Genomic DNA, 10867 nt, shown 5'->3' on the forward strand with positions numbered 1-10867 from the left:
ACTTCGGCGACCGCTCCACCTTTGAAGTTTAACTCAAACGTTCGCGATATTTCATAAGCGAGTCGAAGTTATGCACACTGCAAACGTTTTGCATAATGTGGGAGGACACCTAGTTGGTTTATTAAAATATTTGTATTGCGTCATTTAGTTGCTCAAGTCTTGAAGATGAAGTGCCGCCAAACCACCATTGCTGTTTTGGCGACATGTGTTGTCTCACTTTCAAAACGAAGAACTTCGCGTAGCCTACACACTAACCCCTCACTAAATGAGGGCTGTTCAAAGGGCGAACATATTTCACACTCCACATTTTACGCCCTTTAGGGGCGAAAAGCATGTAAATATCTTTTTACATGCTTTACAGGGAGATAACAAAGACCTCAAGAACTACAGATTCATCAGCATTCTGTCAGTTGTATACAAGCTATTTAGCAAGATAATACTTAGCTGCATAACCACGAGCCTAGACGTCCAACAACCCAGGGAATAGGCTGGGTTCAGAAATCGATGCTATACAATAGATCACATCCATGTCATCCACCAAGTAATAGAAAAATGCGCAGAGTATAATAAACCACTTTACATGATATTTATAGGCAATGAAAAAGCGTCCGATTCAGTAAGCACCGCCGCAGAGATGGGCGCCTTAAAGGATTAAGAAATATAGAAGACCTTCCTACGGCTCCTAGATGACATATATGAGGATTTCACCGGCAGAATTACACTTCACAAGCAAAGTGATAAATTCCCGATCGGAAGGGGAGTGCGACAAGGAGATACCATCTCACAAAAATTGCACACAGCATATCTGGAGAGTGTATTCAGGTGGCTTGACTGGGAAAACGTAGGCTTACGGATAAACGGCGAATACTTGAGCCATTTAAGGTTTGCAGATGACATAGCCTTGCTCAGTGAACCTGCAGAGCAACTCCAAAACATGATTTAGGAACTAAAATCACAGAGCTTCGCTGTGGGGCTAAAGATAAACTTGAATAAAACTAAATTATTGATAAATAAACTTGCTGAACGCGCCTTTTTAAGACTAGGAGATGAAACACTGGAACAAGTACAAGAATATAACTACCTTCTCCAGATGGTCAGTGCGGACCCAAACCACGAGGAAGAAATCAGGTGTAGAATAGGACTGGGATGGGGTGCATTCGGCAAGCACTCGCAAATATTGAAAAGTAAGATGCCTCTATCCCTAAAAACGGAAGGTGTTCAACCAATGCGTCCTGCCGGTGATGACATGCGGAGCAGAAACTTGGCGACTTACTAAATAATTAGAAAGCAAGATTAGGTCCGCTCAACGTGTCTTGAAGAGAATAATGTTAGGAGTAACGCTTAGGGACAGAAAACGAGCTACCTGGATTAGGGAGCAAACTCGGATAGGTGATATCACAGTCCAGGTTAAGAAAAAGAAATTGACTTGGGCTGGCCATGTAGTACGACGAACGGACAAAAGGTGGACCACAATGACAACAGAATGGACACCGCGAGACGGGCCTAGACGATTAAGAAGGCCATTAACTCGATGGAGAGATGAAATAAGAAAATTCGGAGGCAAGGAATGGACACGGGCAGCACAGGACAGAAATGGGTGGAGGTCAACGGGGGAGGCCTTCGTCCTGCAGTGGACCCAAATAGGCGCTTGTTGTTGATGATGATGATCTTTTTACGTAGCACACAGTTTTGAAAGGTATTTTAAATAAACCAGGGGTGTAAAGGATGAAAAACGACAGTGCTTGTGAGCACCCTGCAGTAATGGCGTAAAACTACGCCAGCGCAGCTACGCGTGGCAATGGGGAGAGGCTGAGGAGCAGCACGATATACAGGTTCATTCAACTGACACCTGCACGACAAATGAATTGAGCAAGAAAAACTACGAGATCCTGTACCAAGAGAGCGAAGACATACACACACAAACAGAAGTTAGCCTGAATGGGAGTTTTTTGGCTGGACATGTGCAGCTTTCCCGCTCATGGCGGTCCTTTCAACAGTTTCAAGTCGCGGACGTTGCGCGGCTAGGTTCCTGAGCCATAGAAACTATCCCATAGAAATGCATGGGGAGTAACATTTGACAGCGAATTACACAAAAAATGTTCAGAATCCTTGAAAGTACTTTTAGTGTTTTCATCTGCACGTTGACGTCTGGCTTTGTGCCAAATATCACTTTCCTAAAGTGGTTTTGCCAGGTTCCTGAGAGGTTGGAAATTTCAGCGAGAAAGCTGGGTATGATACGTCTTTTAATCTCCTTACGGCAGGTGGCCTGCCCCCACGTGTGGTAGTATGATGGCGGAAAAACTGCCAGTTTACACCTGGAGCCAAAAGCCGTCGTAAATAGGCGCATTTACCACGATTGTACCTCTTCACAAAACGCACTATCTAGCTTTGAATACTGCGTTTGTCCTAATAAGAGTATTAAAAACTGCCATGCCTCCTCTATCTCCTTCTCCTCCTCCTTCACCCCTTCGTCCTCTACACCGTCTTACAAAATGGCTGCCAGTTGGTGTCGGGTGTCGTGTGAGCTCCAGCGTCCCCGAAAATTTATTGTCGATGTGAACTTGCGGCCGCACGAACGGATGTGAAGTGCTTCCCGACAATTGAAGCTCGTTGCGAACAGTGTGGAACCAGCCTACACTGACGTGCGACACACTGCAACGTCGCCTCCATGTCACCAACCTTCGAGCCGACGAAATACGCCAGCGAGCCGACGCGAGGCCTAAATGCAGTGATCGCTGAGATTGGCTCGTTAAAAACAACGCGGTTGTGCATCGGCGAGGTGGTTCAAGGTAAGATTTTCACGTTTTTTATTGTACCCAACATTTTGGGAGACTTGTGCCCCTTCTAGTGTCAAATAACCCCGGCATGTTTCCTGCGCCACTGCACGGGCGATTCTCCGCCACTGCAGGTGAGCGTTGTGCGTGAAAGACGGCGTCATGCCCGGAACGTCATTGGGGAGGCCGAACGGTGTGAAAGCAATGCGTATTTGCGCGGGTCTCGAGCAGAACACTCACTCATTCACACTCACGAGCAGAATGAAAACTGTTCGAACTCTGAACGGCTGTTAGGTGTTTTTGTTAGGCTGTGTCTGTGGCCTACTGGCAGGCGAAGGTGAAGTTGTCCGGTCAAACGTCGCAGGGCGGCCGCTTTTCTTGAGAAGTACGTGTGGTGCCAGCCGCGCCTGCTACGAGTAGGGTGACTGCCGCGTGCTGCCGGTGATTAATTGCTTTCACTGGAAAGGGAGAAGGTCGGGGCCCCGTGGGAGCTCTCCGTGCTCTCGGTGCGTGTAACTATAACAAGCAAACGCCATTCGAGGGAGCATTCTGTAGAGTCGACGGACGACTGCTTATTTTATTTATTTATTTATTTATTTATTTATTTATTTATTTATTTATTTATTTATTTATTTATTTATTTATTTATTTATTTATTTATTTATTTATTTGTTTATTTATTTATTTATTTATTTTGAAGCGGGCAGGCGCAGGGATCACACCGACCGAAATTTTTCCTTACCTTTGGGTGAGGGGAGAGAGTGGCAGTGCGGGTGGTAAAACCTGAAGCTCGCTCCTAGAATACTACACGCAAGGAAAAGAGAGAAAGGAAGCATTTTGAGAAGTTGGTCGCCACAAGGTAGCGCACCCTTTTGAACAGCAGAGCACTTCGTTTTGACGAACTAGTGAGCGCAGGTGTCTCGGACGGAAGTGCAATTTTGCGTAGCTTTAAATAAACAGTCACACATTACGGAAAGTTGGACACAAGAGTGATAAGTTCAGCGTCTTTACAGTGCCGTTTTTTTTCAGGTCAGATGCCCAATATGCTTCTGTATTTGTTGCCGCAGATTGAAAGCGTTTGCTATCCCTCTAAAGCATGTGCTGCTGTGGCTTCCTGGGGAACGTGTCAGGAGGTGCGGCAACGTCAGCGTTTGGGAGGCAGGTGCAAGCAAACAGCGCACCGACGACACGCTGACCTCATTGTTTGCAAATGGCTTAAATTTTTTCGTTGAGGAGTGTTGTAGTAGATAAAGTTCTTACCAAGACACCTTGTGTTCTCGATTTTGGTGCTTTGTTGATTGAGTGTTTTTATTGTCTTATTAACGCGTTCACACGTATATCGTATTTATGTAATTTTTATGCAATAATTTGACTATGCAGAAAACAAACTTTTCACGTTTCGCCATTCAACGTTTGAAGCAAAAAAAGACTAGAAATTACGTAATCCTACACGAAAAATGAAAATATGTCCTGTGCGCTCATTAAGAACTCCTAAATACAGTAATAAATTCCTCTGCAGCGCTTATATCAAGCGCAAAAAAAACAAAAAAAACCTCGAATGCAGGTCACAAGAGACAATGCAAGAAACAATACACTCTCAATGATACCCTTGGAAACTACCATTGTAGTGGCACTAAAATGAAACTCCCATATTCCACTGAAAAAAACTGCGGAAATAATGAGAGTAAGGCGAAACTCCCATTGTAAGGAGTTTTGAAAATTTCGAATTGGTACTGAGTTATGCAACAAGCCATTTACTCCCATTCCAGCTCATTTATGTTCTGTGTGTACTTCGGTTATCTTACGAATGTGTTTGATCTCTTTGCATTTATAGCCAGCAGATGAAAGTCGTTAGCTAGAGTAGCTGGGATTTTCCAAAAAGTCAAACAGTTTAGCGTTAATATTTTAATTCAAAATTTAATGGCACCATACAAAAGTCAGAACATGATTTCCAGAAACTATTTCATCGGTATGCGTCGTAGTGAAACTGCTGTAGTCTAGTAAAGTAATTGACTGGCCGAGTTAGTATTTTGTTGTGTACAGTTCAGCGCAAAAGAAGACACGGACTAGAAAAGACAAAGCACAGGAGCGGTTTTCTAGTTCCTGTCTTCTTTTTGCGCTGTCAGGTACATCATGTTGTAGTTTGTATGTTCCTAAGTGATGAAATTTTATTGCTTGCCAAACACCTATTCCACACCCTTGCACCATCATCCGAGAAGTATGTTCATTATCCAAGAGAAGCTTTTTTTCTGCCTGATGGCGCTGTTGGAACCAAATGGCACTACAGGAAAGCCAACTTTACACAGCGGGAGGGCACATGATCATGACGATAGTAAACTTCACGAATCCACCTCCAGGAACGCGCCGCCGTGCGTGGTGTCGCCGTGAGGCACGATGGAGACTCCGATGTCCAAACTATGCACAGCTTATGTAGAGGAATATTTACAAAGCATATACAATATAACAGAAGTAGTCCGCAGTGGGGCTTGAAGCTTGCCGGGGTCTAGCCGGCGCCACTGGCAGTAAATTCGATAGCAAAAGACTCCCTTCCTCTCGCCTTGCTTGAATAAAAACGTTAAAGAAAACAAGAAGCAGCAAGGCCGGGTGCAAATACTTTCCGGCCGAGCAAAGGGCGTTCGGAGAACGTTCGTACATGATGGTAGCCATCCAACAGTCAAAGAAAGCCACTTTTTTTTGTCCCAGTCCGGACACGGCCTCGCTCGTTTCTGTGAGAGCTGCGCGTCGAGGCGGCCCAGTTGTCAGTTGACCGGAGGGTGACGGCCGACGTCTCCGCGTGTGCTTTGTCGGGAGCGCCCGCAGTGCGACGACGTCCCTGATCAATCCCAAACCTTACAACTATGATTCATTATAAAACAAAACAAAAAAACGCCTCCCGTGATCGGAATCGGATCTGGGTTCATCGCGTAATGAAGCCGAAGTTTATCCGATTCCGACCTTCTGACACGGTCAATGCAGTTCGGATTTTGGAATTTGAGTTTCACACTGCTGTTCCAGCTTTTAAGTAAATCGAATTTAGACAAGTCCCACTTAATAAGACTGCAAACGCCCACTTAATAAGTCTAATAGACGACCTACATACGGATGTACGGGAGGAATAACGCTTCACAAGCACAGCGATAAATTTCTGTTCCGAAAGGGATTAAGAGAGGGAGATACCATTTCACGAACACTGCTCACAGCATGTCGACAGGGATATTCAGAAAGCTTGACTGTGAAAACAGGATTAATAATAAACGGATAATAGTTGAGTCATTTGAGGATTGCAGACGACATAGTCTTGCTGAAAGAGACTGCAGAACACCAGCGAAAAATTATTGGGGAACTACAATCATAAGGCACAGGCTTAAGGATAAAAATAAATATGAAGATATCCTAAGTAATCAGGAATAGGCATGCGGAAAGCGTCGTATTCAACTTAAGAAACGAACCGCTACAAGAAGTAGAAGAATATAACTGGCTCGGAGAGGTGGCTAGTGCTGACCACAACTACGAGAGAGAAATCCGGCACAGAGTAGGTACGGGTAGATGAGCACTCGGCCGTCATCCCGGAATAATGAAAAGTAAGCTACCTTTGTTACCCAAAAGAAAAATCTACAAGCAGTGCATACTGCCGGTTATGACATGTGGAGCTGAAACCTGGGGCCTTACTGAACAACTGGAAAGCAACCCTACATAGGCTACGTACTTACATCGCCTACTTACTTACTATCCTGGCACGCGATCCCTGGCTGGCACAACTACGACTTTCTTTGGGCTATGTGTTGTCTGTACCTTACAACAGGTGCGCTTAAAAATAGAGACTACCGCCTTAAAAATCACCTGAAAGACACCTCAGCCTGTGCAAGGCGCACCGCGAATGCGCACCTTGCTTCTGACACGTTGTTGTACTAGCTCACTATTATTTTATAAAAGTGACAGGAACAAACATATCGCGTTATCCGATGGACATTAAAGAGAGCAAAACATGGCATCAGACTCAAAATGTAAGATAGACATTTCACATAAGCATGACAAGACGAGAAAAGAATGAGCCAACTTTCAAAAAAAACCAATGAGACAAATATACTCATGTCAGTTAGTGAATACGTTTCCAGAATAATGCCCCTTGACAATCATGCATTTCACAGAGTGAGCGGCGTGCACTGGAGGAAATGGTATCCGTTAAATGTGCGAGAAGAACAAAGGTGCCGAATTTCGGTCTTGCGATTATCCAACAAATCTTGTGAGAGATTCTTCGTGAGGCAGGGTAATCAGAAAAATACTATCTGCTATTTTGGTTACATTGCTCGCATTTTGTTGGTGTAGTTCCCGCACACCGTACTAATGCGGGTTAAACAGTCGCCTAAGACTACACTCTAATCCTGGTAACCCATAATGTAATTTCTAAACGGAAGTAACCTATAAAATTAAGGTTACAATGGATTCATTTTGATGTTTTCTTTATCCCAGCCCGTTCTAAGAGTTACAAGAGTGAGGTTAAGAGCGATTTATAGGTTAGAATAATGATTTATAGGTTACATCAACAAAATCTGACATGTAACCTCTACGTTGTAACCTATAAAACGCCCTGTAACCTCTAAGAGATGCTCGTCGCGCCTTCTCTCCCGGCGGCCGTTGATTTCTCCGTTGCATGACGGGATATAGAGAAATGGCGGCGCCCGCAGGCCCGGTGGCCGCGTTTTCGCGCCACTCGTCCCTTTTTACCGCTGTGATACCCCTTCGATGAAGCGAGGATTGCTGTTACAAGGCTTATTTGTCGGCGTGAGTCGCGGAGGCTGCGGCGAGCCCATTTGTGACTGGCAGCGCTTCACGGCCGGTTCTTCTAGGAACAGCTTCAAGTTCGCATGTTGGACCAATTCCCCGGCGCCAGTGAAAGCGAACTCGGTGAGTATATTCCCGTGACGGTTTCGGTGTTTTCATTGGATGTATCTTTTCGCTGGGGGCTGTTCAATTTGAAATTGCAGCATTCGAGAGGGATTTTCGTTACCTGACTGGTTGCTTCGCTGGACGTTTTCTGTTGTCCGCGACGGCAATTGAATGAAATCACGGGCTTGCGTTCGTTGCGTCAGACTAGAGCGGACGATCGGGAAAGCACAGATAACGGCGCCCGTGACCTGCTTTCTGCTCTGTTTGCGCGCCTTCGTCATGTGTTGAGCGTTTTGTTTAAGCTGTTCGCTGCATCGGGCGCACTTGACGAGTTATTGGCCCATGTAATTGTCAGGTAGCTCTGTTTGAATAATTGAATTTTTTCCCATTAAAGTCTTATATTATCGCGCCATTCTCTCGGTATTATCATTTTGTTTCAGTCGTCGGGAAATGTTCATTTTTCTCGCTGCATATATTCGGAATGGTGTCCACTTTATTGGTCTTGTAGTAATATATCCGGATAAACACAAGGTGTGTGCTGCAGAAAATTAGTCCACTAAATGCTGCCCGAAATTTCTAAACTCACTTTTGTCCAGCACAAGCCTCTTTTTTGTGAAAGTTTGCCTTACGGCACAATAAAAAGTTTTCGTATGTACAACACTCCTCATTTTTTCATTCTTTTCCTTGAGTGGGTAAATTTGGTGTTAGTCATTTTGAGACAGCGGGCCATTTCCACCATGTTAAGTGGTTTATTATTCTCATTCGCACAAATCAGTCGTTTATTTATTCGCGTGGTATTGCAGGGCAAATGATTGTCTCGCGTGATCCTAGTGTAGTGCAGTAAAGCGACTTTACAGAATGGTGGTATGTATGAGCCAGCATGCAGGCTGCTTGATTGTTGTTTTTTGATGATACAGAAATTGTGACGAATTACACAGTGACAGGTGCAGGTGTAAAAATGGGTTCTGCACCCTCATCGGATCCTGGCTGTTCAAAAAGTGTGGTTGCATCTGGCTACCTATGCTATGACTTATCAGCTCTACTGTTTTTTCTTGCAGGCAGTGTTCCTTGAGCTGACAACCAGGACTCCCCTGCGTATGACACAAGTTGAAATGAAGTCTGATTTCAGCGGAAACAACGGTATGACAATGGAATAACTAAAACACATTCATTCAAATATTCTTTGTAAAGATGGCACCCAGGCCTGCACAGACAAAAGTATGATTCACTTGTAAAAATGCGAGGCCTTTCTTCAAGTGTTATGATGTTATTTTTCGTATCTTATTTTGCCTCATGTTTAGTGACTCTTTCTATCAGTTCGTTACTACATGAACGTTATGAATTCACATAACGATTTCCTCAGCATGGAGCTTTGTAGTTTTTCAGCAACTCTAGCTATTCTATTAGATGCATGGTTTTGCAGGGTCAACAAGAACAACTCTTTTTCTAAAATAGCTCTGTAAGAAATCTCCAGTTGTTAGTGAGTGCTTGTGCTGTGTTCTTTTCTTCGTCTTGTCAAGTTTGAGGTGTTCTTTCATTATGAATGTATACCAACTGCCCAGCTCTAAAGCCTATTACATTTTAACCCAAATAACCCTTCGAGTCATTACAGGTACAGACCTCCTGGGAATGCCACTTGAAGATCGGTGCAAGTTCTAGATGTATCCTCTCCCACAACACATCTGGACGAAGAAAAAATGTAAGTTGGCGATTCCTTTTTACTGATAGCCGAGGAAGAAACCACCGATAAGAACACTTTACTTAAATGAAAAACGTTTCGGCTTCCACGTGGGATCCTTGTTCAAAATGAAACTGCCAGTACAAGGGGGGTGGGGGGGGGATGTTTAAGTACAGCCAAAAATGTGACGCAGGTGGCGAGCATCCTGAAAGCACGTTTCCTGGGTTTAGTGCGACGTTCGCTCTGTTGCGTGTACTAGTGATTCCACATGAAGGCGCGGAAACGTTTTTGTTTTCTCTTTTGCAAATGTATGTCAGTTTATCTCGTAGCCCAAAGTTTCTGCCTGTTCTGGGTGAGCATGCAGAAACATTTCGCGAGATAACCTGGAACACGGCACGATTAAAATTCGGGAAGGTTGGCCGGTATGACTATAGTGTACGTGGCTTCGCGTTGTTCTGAACAATGCAACAATGCGGCCAAATTACTCTGTGTAACGATTACTGAAATGATGTGAAATTATTAGGAAAGGCCGTAAATCACTCCTCTGGTGTGGCCTTTCATTTCATTCTCTGGTCTCCGTCTTCATTTCCGTGCAATATATTTTTCGTACTTCACATGCCTGTGGTTTGGTGTGAGGGGCTTATGGTTGCACTGGATTTTGTTCTTTTTCTGAAATTTTCTGTAGATGGCTCTTCAAGGTGGGGAAATCCAAGTGACGGCCCCTCACATATATACCTCCATCTGCGGCCGCAGGGAACAAGATGACCGCGGGAAATCTTCAGCGTGCCCTGATTTTGTGCCCGCTTGTGTACTACGTAAATTGCGAAGTTTATCTCTGAATGTTTCCAAGCGCCTTTTTTCATGCAGGAAATTATAGATACCATTTAAAGTTTTTCCAAAAGACAGATTGCAATCGGCCTAGAAACTTGTTAGTGCTGCATAAAAAACGGTAACATGGCGTGGGAATCACAACTCAGGTGGAACTGTAAAGAGGAACCTAAGAGGGAAGTGTAAAGATGGATTCGTAAAGACGAGTGAATTCCAAGTGTAATAGGCTGAGTGAAACGGAGAATGTAGGGAACATAGGCATAAACACTGCTTTGTATGAAAAAGTGAATTTGTAATAAATGTTCTTTCTACTTTCCCACATTCTGCGTTTTTTCTGTGGGGAACCATGACAACAACGCTGTACTGGGCAAGTGCACCCCTGAGAACCATCTTATAAATGTAGCTCAAACTCGAATTCGTCTGAAATTGTTCAATAGCAGTATCCAAACAATTCGGAATGCTTTGGATACATCCGTGCAAATATTGAGGTAAAGAATTTGTATATTTGGCCATGTTTGTGAAGCTGTTCACGCAACATTTATTAAATAGGTTTATTAAGGATATATGAATAAACCGAATTTTACCTGGAAGTCTAAAGCAATATAGGAAACACCAATTCGCCCAGGAAACCGCACTCGTCTAATACTCATTAAGGAACGATAATAACGTTGGGGTGGTTCGCAGCTTTGCTTTTTAATAA

The 10867-nt window shown here is 44.0% G+C and overlaps 1 long non-coding RNA gene across 1 annotated transcript; it reads left to right on the forward strand.

The window, feature by feature from the left end:
* Positions 1 to 7517: 7517 nt before the first annotated feature.
* Positions 7518 to 10161, forward strand: LOC144180098 (uncharacterized). The gene is made up of 4 exons (XR_013324341.1): positions 7518 to 7679; positions 8720 to 8801; positions 9274 to 9360; positions 10025 to 10161. It is a non-coding gene; the product is annotated as an uncharacterized LOC144180098 (long non-coding RNA).
* The last annotated feature ends 706 nt before the right edge of the window (positions 10162 to 10867 follow it).

The sequence above is a fragment of the Haemaphysalis longicornis genome, unplaced genomic scaffold (genome assembly GCF_048455015.1).
Source record: "Haemaphysalis longicornis isolate Haplotype H1 unplaced genomic scaffold, Haemaphysalis longicornis Haplotype H1 scaffold_4, whole genome shotgun sequence".
In the NCBI taxonomy this organism is placed as follows: Eukaryota; Metazoa; Arthropoda; class Arachnida; order Ixodida; family Ixodidae; genus Haemaphysalis; species Haemaphysalis longicornis.